At 31.9% G+C, this 12,511-nt stretch overlaps 1 pseudogene; it reads left to right on the top strand.

Moving 5' to 3' along the window:
• Positions 1–1,141: 1,141 nt before the first annotated feature.
• Positions 1,142–3,873, top strand: LOC141511741 (V-type proton ATPase subunit F pseudogene; annotated as a pseudogene).
• The last annotated feature ends 8,638 nt before the right edge of the window (positions 3,874–12,511 follow it).

The raw sequence follows: 12,511 nt of genomic DNA, 5'->3' as shown, positions 1-12,511 counted from the left end.
TTCCTACTATTGGCATTAATCTTAAATATTTAAGACTTCCTAACACAGACATTAGATCAAATACTCTTTGAAAACCCATCTGATATATTGCTAAGAAACTACATTATTCATACAGGAAGGTTTTTGCTTTATTCATTTTAATCCATCTATATGTACATATATATATATGTATGTATGTATAGTCATATTCCTGAAAGAGGCTTAAAGAAAGAAAAATCTAATGTACTTCAGAAAATACTATTGATATCTATTCATAAGTGAGAACAATTGATTGCTTTCCATTTTCTCTAGTTCTGCTAAGGTAGCAAAAATGGAGGTAAGAGAACGATTATTCTTGCTTTCTTTTATTAAGGAACTTTGCATTAAACAAAGATAATTCAGCTAAAATGGTATTTTAAAAAAGCTCACCAATATGCACATCCCTCATAAATTCATTCCTGATGTGAGAAAAGGCATTTTAAATATAAACTTTGGAGTGAGAATGTATCACAGTAGTTTGAAGCTGCAAATCCATTTCAAGCAGCTGCAATATTAGAATACACAGACAGAATAATGAGACCTTGGGAACATGCCTAAAAAATGTTATATTGCATTGCTAACATCCATTGCCTATTATTTTCCACAAAGCCCAAGGTGTGTTTAAAATGGACAGTGGTGCTGCAATTCCCTCACCTTTTTCTAAAATCTGTTCCTAAATTGAGATTATCTTTTAGGTTCTATTGGTAGAACTGAATCTTCTAAATGAGTTGTTCTAAATGAGCTGCCTGATTTGTAATCCAATGTTACCCCCGTCATTCCTCTGTAACTCTGGACAAGTCACTATGCAGAACTCAAGAAAAATGAATATTGAAAATTATCTTTGCATGCAATTGGAAAAATAAATACCATTAACTTTTTTGAAAAGAGTCTCCTCTATATTAGAAACTGTGCAAATTACTTTACAAATTATCTTATTTGCTCCATTAAGCAACCCAGGGAAGTATTAGGACCGCCCCCCCCCATTTGACAGTTGAGGAAACTGAGACATACCTGGATTTATATAACTAATAAGTGTCTAAAGCTAATTAGAAAGGATTCTCGTTTTCCTGAATCCACATCCAGTGTTTTGTCCATGTTACTACCTAACTCTCTGGTCCTAGAGAATGTAAGCTACTTGAGGACTTCCCTAATGTCATGATCTTCTTTAAGAATGAAGTACAAACATAATCATCAAATTATCCTATTATTTTTGTGCCTACAACAGTTTAAGTATCTTGCCAAAATTTGCATAACCAGTATACATCATGAGTGGGACTTGAACTACTATTCCACTGTGGCTCTTTCAAATGTATCTGTAACAAAGAAGACCCTAAAATAAATTTTGTTGAATTAAAGTTTCTCTTTTCTTCTTTGAAAAAAAAATTATTTTTTACCTACATTAACTCTTTTTATGGTGGCTAAGAATTTGAATTTGAGGGGATCCCTATCAATTTGGTAAGTGGATTAACAAGTTGTAGTATTTGAATATAATGGAATATTGTGCTATAAGAAATGATAAGCAGAATAATTTCAGAAAAACATGCTCAGACTCACATGAACTGATGCAGAGTAAAGAGAATGGAACTAACATTGTATATAGTACCCATAATACTATAAAATGAACAACTTTGAATGATTTAGCTATTCTCATCAATGCAATGATCTAAGACAATTCCAAAGGACTCCTGATTGATCCACCTCCACAGAAAGAACTGGTGTTAATCTGAACACAGACAAAAGCAAACTGTTTTCTCTTTATGTCCTGTCATTCATTTTTTCAAGTTTTCTTGCACAAAATGACTGATATACAAATATTTACTTGATTAAAAAAAAAGACGAAAAACACATTTTTTTTGTGGTCAATTCCCTGAGTCATTAGTTACTAAGATGAGCATGAAAAAGTCAAATCATAAACACAAGACAGGGCTGGTCAGAGCCAATTTCTATGCTATGAAGGAGGTCTGTGTGATACTGGGGCAAGGATTACAGTGATAGTAACTAATACCAAAGTTTGGGGTGAGTCAGGAGGTTTCATTTTGGGGTGAAACATATATAATCTTGATCTAATCAAAGAATCAATATAAATTAATGAGTCAAACCTAGGACATGTCTGAAACACAAAAGTGATCTGATCAATGCAATTATCAGTTATGATTCTAGAGGGCCGAAGAACAATGCTATTTACCTGTTGATGGTGCATTGGTGGACTCTATAGGAAGAACAGAACACATGTTCTTGAAAATATTTAGTGCGGATTTTCATTTTGTTTGTCTATGTCTATTTGAAGGTTTTGTGAGGGATATAAGAGGGAGGAAGGGAAAATAAATGCTTTTCATATGGAAAAAAATTAAAGGTGTGAAGTAAGAGCTTGAGTCTTAGATAGTACAAAGAATCAGGAGTGGAAGCAGAATAAGACTGATATTGAGTGTTTCAAGTGAGCAGCCTTACAGCATTTGATTTCTATAAAGGCAAGCTAAGGCAAGGATGATCATTTTGACAAATGAAATAATATTTTTCCACAGAGATAGTGAGATTTTAGATGCTTTCTGTTGGAACTGTTGGAATCTACCTTCAAATAGGAGTGACTTGGGGTTCCTAAATATTAATAGCTAATACAATCTAATGGTAAAGGAGTTTCAAGAACTGAAAGAAAAAAAATAGTTCTTACCCTAAGTAAAAACCCTATGACTGTTTAACTTTGACAGAAAAAGACAAAGGAATTGAAAGAATGTACTTTAAAGTATTTTACAGAATCACAGAATTTTGTATTTGGAAGTAATCTCAATGGCTACACCACCTACCAGCCTCTTTGAACACCTGTGAAGTGGATCATGCTGCAATTTATTCCACTTTGGTATATCTCTTCTTCCTAGGTTTTGGCTGTTTTAGTTTTATTTTTTCCATAGACACAAAGTTGCCTCTTTGCAACCCCTGATCATAGATTTGTAGTGGAATGGGTCTAAGATTCTAGATTCTAGACTACATTTACCATTTTACAATTGAGGGAACTATAACCATTAAAGGAATTTTAGTATACTCAAGTCTTAGAAATACCTTAGGGTTCTATGTGAAGTGTAGTGGCCTCCAGAATGGCTAGATGAGGGAAGCTGATTGCTGTGATTGGAGATGAGGACTTTCTGCAGGGTGGCATCAAGGAGGTTAACAAGAATCGCTGTTCAAAATTCTTGATGCTGAAGGATAAGACCATCATAGAAATCGAGAACACCTTCTGGCAGTTTCTAAATTGGGATGATATTGGCATCATCTTTGTTAACTAGTATATTGCTGAAATGGTATGGCAGGCATCAGATGTCTACACACAATACTATCTGTTTTGAAGAGGCCTTCCAAAGAATATCCCTATGATGCAGCCAAGGACTCCATGCTGCTTTGTGCCCGAGGTATATTCACTGCTGAAAATCTTCCCTGAGACATTCAGAATCACGCTTCTCTACATGTCACATTCCACTACTGAAATGAAATGAGGGAGAGCTCATTGCTATTTATTGGGCCCTGGAGAAAGGCTAAAACTGAATAAAGATTGGAAAACATAAAGCCCAGCTCCTCAAGTGTCCCTCTTTTTACATTTCCTCTTCTTTCTCCAGGTTAATTTTGTGTTGTCTTTGTCTTACGTCAATGCTAAATTAAATTTTCCCAGGTAAAACAAAAAGTACCTTAAAATTCTAAACACTGACCCTTTAATATTGAAATCCAGACCTTGCAGTTTTGATTTCTGGATCTTTCCTCTCAAATCAAACAATACAAATCTATCTTCTTCCTTGTCAGCTTTTCAAATATGTTAAGACAATCATCTTCACTCTCTCCCAAACCCAGCTCCATCTTTTCACAATGAAAAATATGCCCAATTCTATCAACTCATTGTAATATAATTTTAAATAAAAGCCCTTCACTACTCTAGAAGGTATGCCTTAAATACTATTAGATTTTTCAAGGACTGAGACTTTAGAGCAGAACATACAATTTTTATTCTTAGAAAATGTGACCATAAAATTAACCTAAATGATGCTCGTTTTTTGGTATGCCAAATCACCCTGATGACTCATAATAAAGTAATAGGTCCCTAAAATTACAGATCTTTCCAGACAAGCAACTTTTACATACTCCTTCACCATCTACTTAAAATTATTTTTATCCAAGTAAAATACTTTTGAAATTCATATATTTTTACACAGTTAATTTGGCATGATGATATAGTCCATCAAGATATGTTCAGATCATAATTGATAGCTAATATGGTAACATCTGTTCAAAATTTTTGCCTTGATAATTATCTATGTTTTATCCAAGTCATTAGTAAAAATTAAAAAAACACAAGGCCAAAGTTCATTGATATATATCACTAGACACTTCATTACAAGTTGACATTGAACTAGATTCCTGTATAATCTTGGACTTTATTCACATAGTTAAGAATTTACTTAATTGTGCTACCTTTTTTTTTTAGGTTTTTGGAAGGCAGTGGGGTTAAGTGGCTTGCCCAAGGCCACACAGCTAGGTAATTATTAAGTGACTGAGGCTGGATTTGAACTCTGGTACTCCTGACTCCAGGGCCGGTGCTCTATCCACTGTGCCACCTAGCCACCACATACCTTTTTGTTTTTAATACAGAGAATTGCATGAGATATTTTATAATAAACTTTGCTATTATCTACATGAATAATATCCACTGAATAACCATTTTAGTAACTTTGACAAAAGCAGAAATATGGGATTTCAAGACTTTTAGTTTTAAGGAAAAAGTTTAATGGTAACCCAAGGCAAAAAAAAAAATTTGGAGTTGGACCTGCCAACAGTCCAACAAGGAGCTATTTTTTCTTAGATACTAGCAAAATAATGTATATGTAGGGTAAAGCAATGCTGTTTGATAGGCTTTTCAATAAGGATGTGGAATTAATGTTTGCTCATTATAGAGTCATTGGGAGTAGTTGTCAGGTAATAGGATTAGTTTGCAGAAAAATAGGATTAGTCCTAATGGGACTAAGCTATTTCCTACATTCTGATTAGAGTTTTTACCCAAAGGTTGAGTAAGGTTAAGACATGGATTAATTGACAGTCCATCACATAACCAAGTAACACTCACAAAGTAGCATAATAAGGTTCAAAATTAGTCTGGTGGGAAACTTTTCTCTTCCATAAAACAATAGCATAATGGGAGACTGAGTCAAAAGGATTCTACCTTTGTCTATGCAAGATCATCCCTTTACCTTTCCTCAGGGACACTTAGATATTTTAATCAGTACTAAGATCACCCTCCTATATTCCCTTTGAATTATGTAATATTATTATATTTTTTTAGGTTTCTGCAAGGCAATGGTCTTAAGTGGCTTGCTCAAGGCCACACAGCTAGATAATGTGTCTGAGGTCACATTTGAACTCAGGTCCTCCTGACTCCAGGGCTGGTACTCTAGCTACTGCGTCACCTAGCTGCCCCTGTATTATTGTTTTTGATGACCAGACAATCATACCTGAAAAAAACCTCAGAAAAATGCCGAATTATAGTCCCAAGTGATATTTATCTCACATAGCAAAAAGTCAGTAATCATAGCTGGCGACTAGATTGTTTTCCTCATGTTCCATAACAGTTAACAGTGACTTCATAAATACATTTATTAATCTTTCATTTATAACTTAAGAAAAAAGTTATGGAGTTCCACCCACATGTTGAATATATGATAGGTGACTCAATATACCGGAAAAATTCTTAGCACTATAAATCTACACACTAATGATCTATATTGATTATTAATTCCTAACAAAAAATAATATCTTTGAAACTAAGATCTATTATTTACTATGCTGGTTCAAAGATATAACTTCAATATATAGCAATTTTTAACCAAATACAATTTCATAAATTTTATTAATTATAGTCAAATATCTCAAATGAAACTCATTCATTACTATATTGTACACCTTAACATAAATCTACATTCAATTTTAAATTTTTGGTATTTTATATCACATTCTAGTAATAATTTAATTCAGAAGTTAACAGACACCAAGATTAAGAGGTTTTTTCCTATTTTTCCTTTATTATTTTCTTTTACCCCCCCCCCCCCAATTAAGTGAAAAAGTAGTTTTCAATGTGGTAAACTGAATCAGAAACCCCTCAGCAGGAATAGGGAGTTAGCCTGAATGTGCCCAATGCTTTCCCAGTTGCGAGTCCTGACTTGTCTCAGAAAGTAAATGAAAACCAGATTGAGTGAAGAACACTTTATTATTACTATGATTGTGAGGAGAAGCCAATGTGAAGAACCTCGGAGGGACACATCCACAAAAGAAGCTAAAATAAGGTTTATACTGTTAGTTCATATCTATTCTTTCCACCAGTCAGGATTGGTCTAGACTCTTCTGAGGTTTTAGCTCTTCCTTGTGCTCCCATTCCATACTTTCCTTGATATGTTCCACCTTTCTGGTCATACATAGTATATAATATTAAAGACCTTCTGTTGTCACATGGACTATGTTAGTTAATAGTAAAGAAGTTAATTAAGCCTATGTATAATAGTAAGAATACTGTGACTGAGGCATGACCTCTTGAGTTCAAATTGTTCTGCACATCCCAACTTATAGGTATGGGCCTAACAAAGGACACAGAATATGTCTGTCTGCTTAGTACTTCATTCTTTTTTTCATTTTTTTTTAGGACTGCATTCTTAATAGTGATATTTGGTGATATTTGGAGACAACACAGCAATATGACAATAACTGCAGAAGTATTTAAGACAATAATTTCTTATAAGCAATCATCTATTTGCAATTTTATCAGTTCCACATTTTCTACCACACTGCCATATGGAAGGGAACAATCTGGTAAAAGTTGTTCATATAAAAAGCATTTAACATATTTTCATATTAGTCAGTTGCAAAAGAAGAATTAGACCTAAGGGGGGAAAATCCATAAGAAATAAAAACCTAAAAACTTTTGGAAAGTGACCAGTAGTATGCTTTGCTCTGCATTTAGACTACATCATTTTCCCCCCCTGAATGTGGACAGCTTTTCTATAACAGATCTCTCGAGATTGTATTTGATCAATGAACTGCTGAGAGTAACTGCATCTGTTATAGTAGATCATCTCACAATGTTACTGTTAATGTGTACAGTCTTTCTCTTAACTTAGTTTTAGGACAAATTTATAGGAAAATAAATGTAGATTTATAATCATTCCTGGAAGTATGTAAAATATCAATTTTTCTAAGGGTTATTAGAAATTTGTTCCCACAGCTTTCAGGTAGCCCACTTTCAAAAATAGTGTAGAATTGTCACCTCCTCATAATCTTTTTATTCAGTTTCTTTAAGATCTTGTAATAAATCAAATGAATTCCTTTGTGTTCTAACATATTACCACCAGAATATATTAAAAGGTAGATTAAAGCTCGTTCCTCATCTTTCATCTCAAGGTTTCCAGTATTCTTTGCATGTTCAGTCCCAAGAAACTCAAAGCAAAGTATGGGAAGGGCCTTCTCTTGCCAGATTCAGATTTGTTTGCTCCCTCTTTAGGAGTTCAAGAGGTTATAAAAGATTGAAATGCCCTTTAGATGATCTTTCAAGGACAGAGTGCTGTCTGAATCTGCTAATGTGCATTTTCTTGAAAAGTTTTTCATATTCTTCATATCTCATTGGAAGCAAACCTCCAATGGACTTTGATTTAAGCTTACAAATTTTGTCATTTTTCATTTTACATTCTGATTCCTCATTTCCCTATTTTAATGTTTTAGGTACATTTCTTCTTATTCTTGTCTAACATTCTACTACATATTCCACTTCAAATTAGGTGATTTTGTGACGAATTTACATAAATAGTTAAATTCTGTAGAATCATTTTACACTAGTTCCAGTTCTGTTTATTCCCTTAGTATTTGAAATCAAATTCTACTAAAATAGTACATCTACTTTCCTTCAGAAGTGGAAAAAGATGTGATTTGCTTATGCTTAAACTTAATCCTAGTTGAAAACCCTTAAATTCATTAAAATGTTTTAGCAGTTGCCATAATTTGGAAATTTATAGTGAAGGTATTGTTTTTTAATTACCATTTTTATTTACTAGTTTGTAATGGTATAAATTTCTACAATATAGGGAAGAAATGTTTTTCCTCTTTTTTTTTTTTTAAACTCTATATTTGCTCACCTGGCCTAGGTGTTGAAGCCAGAAAGAGAAACTTAATCTCAAATTTGTCCTCCTTATCTCTCACTGAATGTCTAATCACAAATCAGGGTTTCAATATTAATGACATTTAGGAGAGCTGTTTTGAGACTTCACCCTCCTAATCTTTCTGTGCTGGCTCACAAAAGATTTTTTTTTTATGGGTAACAAGATATTCCCTTCCACAGTACTCTAACAAAAGATGTTGTATACCCTAGAGAATTTATAAAGTGGAAACCTCATCAAACCCATCACTGCCTAGATCACTTCTTTGTTGGGGCCTGCCAAATTTTTACTTCTTTTTCTGATTTTCCCCTAGAAAAGTGGTTTCTTAAGGGTGCCTAAAGTTTGTCTCTCTTTTTTTTTTCTTTTTCTCCTAGTTTCTAGTTTTTTTTCAAATCCAGTTTTTAACATGTGCAGCTGGCAATAAGCAATGATTCTGTATTTATCTAAATAAATTTGTTTCCACATGTGTCCAAACTGAGCTCTATTGCTCAAATTGTAGAGATAAACTGTCAAGTTTTTCTTGTCCAAAGTCTTAGTAGCTTGCCTAAGTGGGAGTTGGCAGGAGTCCAAGTATACCCTTGCCTTTGGCAATACTCTCATGCTGGGAAAAAAAAACTATTGCTCATCTCTGCCTCTTTCACATACATATTTTCTTTTCTCTTTTCTTTTTCCTTTTTTATTTTTGCCCAAATGAGAAGGAATTATTTCTTTTAATTGCAATCCATTTCTCTGTATCATTTTTGAATTTGGGAGTTAAATTTTCAGATTTGTTCACAGCTAATCACTGATATATTAGATGGTGGTCTTTTCCAATGAAAACCATAAGAGTGAAGTAAAAATTGTTCAAAAGAAAATGCTGGTTGGGAGATGACCTGGTTAATGAAAGGCAAATTCAGGAAATACAACAAAAGGACTTTATTGGTACACCCCAAGGCATTAAACAATTGTAACAGATCAGCCCTACAAGACCTATTCTTGTTGAAGACATGTTGCTTCTATCCAATTGTCTTTCTTTTTGAGATGCTCACTATATATTTCTTTAATAATTTATTTTAAAACATTGTGATTAAAGTTTAATTTAGGTATTCTATTCCTTTCCATTTCTTAAAAAAAATCAGACCATAATCTGAATTTAGCAGGAAGGTATAGAAAAAAAGAGAAGTCTTTCATGTGTAGAGAACACTAAAGAAATGTTTAACTTTTTATTCAGTCCCTTCAACATTGAATACTATCTTTTTCAACTTGCAGGATGTGGTGTGGAAACACAGAGTTGTTTTCATTTGGCACATAGTAAGTGCATAATTATCAATTATGAACTCACTGATTTGGGAAAATTTTTCAAATGATGAGTAATAACTTGTAAAAGTTTTATTTAAAGTATTTATTCATATCATTTGACCTCTTCACTATTAGAAATATCCTTTTGACAGTCTTGGTGAATCTTCTTATGATTTTAAAAAATATTCATGTTAATATTTTTAGTATTATTAGAATATGGTATTTTTTCTTTGCTTTATATATCACTAGTTTAAATGTATAGCCATTTTTTACAGAAAAATTTGGTGAAATTTTCTTTATTAATTTTGAGAGTTTGATATTTATAATATGCATTAATTTTTCTTAGAATTCACTAGCAAATTCAACTGCTCCATGGTTTGTTTTTGTTTGTTTGCATTTACATGACTTTCTTAGTTGAATCTTGCAAATTTGTTTTATGTTTTTTTTAGTTTTTTTAGTTTTTAGCTTTTTGCAAGGCAATGGGGTTAAGTGGCTTGCCCAAGGTCACACAGCTAGGTAATTATTAAATATCTGAGGCCGGATTTGAACTCAGGTACTCCTGATTCAAGGGCCAGTGCTCTATCCACTGTGTCACCTACCCGACCCTGTTTATTTCTTATTATTTTAATTTGGGCATTTTATGTTATTGAAGTCATTTTTCAGTTTTTTCCTTAATCTCAATTATACAGTTTGGATAATTTTTACTTATTTCTTCATGTCATTTCAATTTATTCATTTTTAATTTTGATAGTTTGATATGTTCCTGCTTCTTCCTTCATGACATTACCAATGTTTGACAATATTTTTGTGTTATACCAAATGTCCACCTTTTAGCTCTAAAGTATTTGGTCTTCAATTTTACCTATCCTCTAATTTTAAGAAGTTTTTTTGTTGTGTTTATTTTGGACTTGTATATTGATGATAATTCTGATTTTTAAAATTCTATAATAAATTTGTTAATCCTCACATTTTTCTGAAATTTTATTTTTGTTTTCAGAAAAATATTTTTATGGATAATTTTAGCTAAATGTCAGAAAATTTTTCTCATTATGAAAAGATATGTATTTTGCACAATTAAAATATTATATAAATATTAACTATTATTATAATTCTTTTTTACAGCTGTTTCTATTATTTTATTTAGGATCCATTCCTTTTACATGATATATTAAATTTTCTGTACATGACCTTATCTATTATTTGTATTCTTTGTATTAGTTGTTATGTTATTATCATATGTTCTATAAAAAGCTATCTTTAATACTGTTGCTATTTATATTGACTTATAATTTTTCTGTAGTCTCCAAAAAATGGTATGTGTATGTGTATACAAACATACGTATATATGTATATTTATATATTTGGTTCAGCATTATTTGGAGAAATGTGTTTTCTTTTTTGTTTTAAAAAATATGTATGTTTTCAGCACTAAGTTTTCTAATAGTTTTTCTTATATCTTTAAAGAAAATAACAACCTCTTGTTGATGTACTTATGCATCTCTGAGAGAAAAATAGCCTAATCTTCACCAATTATCATGTGCCATCTGTGACTTTTTTGAATTCAATTTGTTTCTTTTGTGAATTTAGAAGTGCCATTTGGTGTGTCTATCTGTAGAACAATATTAGTTCATAATCTATGGCTCCTTTGAATATAGTATACTAAATCTCCTTTTTGTCTTTTTTAATTTTATGACTCTTATTTTGGTTTGACTGATATTATATTTAAAATTCTACCTTCTTGAGATTCAGCTAATGTATATTTGACATTACCTTATTTTATTTTCTACATCTTTATTGTTTGCATAAGACTATCTTATACAGAACATTGCTAAATTGCTGTTGTTTTTAGGTGTTCTATCACTCTGATTTGAGACATTTAAAGTTATGATTTAAGCTTATTTTTCCTCAAGGATTTTTGGTTCACTTTCTTTCCTTCACCATTTAAATCAACACTTTTCTTTTATAACTTTTATTTATAATAATTTTCTACTATTATGTTCCAACAGATTGACTTCCCCTATACCCTGACCTTTATCTCATCCTTAATTTTTTTTATCATTTTAAGTCATTTATTTTCCTTCTTTATTTTTAGATATTGTTTTTTTCACTTATCTATGTCACCTCATCATTGAGTCTTTTTTCTTTCCCTACAGGTTTGAACAAGTCTTTTAAAAGCATGCTTTTTATTTAATATAAAATATCATTCATTTGCTATGCCCTCTCCCAAGAAGTTTTCCTTTTTTTGCCTCATTAATTCCCTTCCCTTTCAGGCTATTCTGAATTTTATCTTTTGATACATGATTTTTATATGCTTATTATTCCTTCTTAATTATTTCTATTTCCTTCATGAATATAAAGTTTCTCAAGTACCATATTTGACTTCTTTTTTTAAACCCATTTTGGGATTATTTTAGTTCTTTGTAGAAATTAATATCTTCCTCCTATTTCTCCAGGACCTCACTTTTAGAAATATTAGTTCAGGGGGAAAATATTTCTCCCTTCCATTGCTTCTATTCTCTTCTCCCATAGGCACTTGTTTTGTTAAAAAGACTAAAGTAGTGACGGCCAGTGACATATAATAGATTATTGCATATTACTCTCTCCAAATACTTACTTTTTTGCATTTTAGTGCAAATTAGATATAATCCAAAGTTCAATGTGCCCCACTCTCTGTGATTCATTAAAATAGTTTTGTAAATGGTTTCAATTGTGGAAGGAATTGTGATATAGTGGATAGAGAACTAGACTTGGGATCAGGTAGACCTGAGTTCAAATCCTACTTAAGGTATATGTATGTATACATATATATATATATATATATATATATATATATATATATGTATATATGCTAGCATTGGGATTCATGCCAAATCAGTTAACTTTTCTCACTCCATAAAATAGGGAGGTAATATCAACAACCATACCAGATTGTTTGGAGGATTAAATGAGATAAAACAAGTAAATTCTTTTGATATTTTGAATTATAATAGAAATAACAGCTATTAAGGAACTCTAATATCAGTCTCTTGGATTTCTGGATGTAC

This window comes from Macrotis lagotis, chromosome 2, assembly GCF_037893015.1.
Source record: "Macrotis lagotis isolate mMagLag1 chromosome 2, bilby.v1.9.chrom.fasta, whole genome shotgun sequence".
NCBI lineage: Eukaryota > Metazoa > Chordata > Mammalia > Peramelemorphia > Peramelidae > Macrotis > Macrotis lagotis.
Note: the sequence above shows the minus strand (reverse complement) of the source record. Positions and strands in the feature narration are given on the sequence as shown.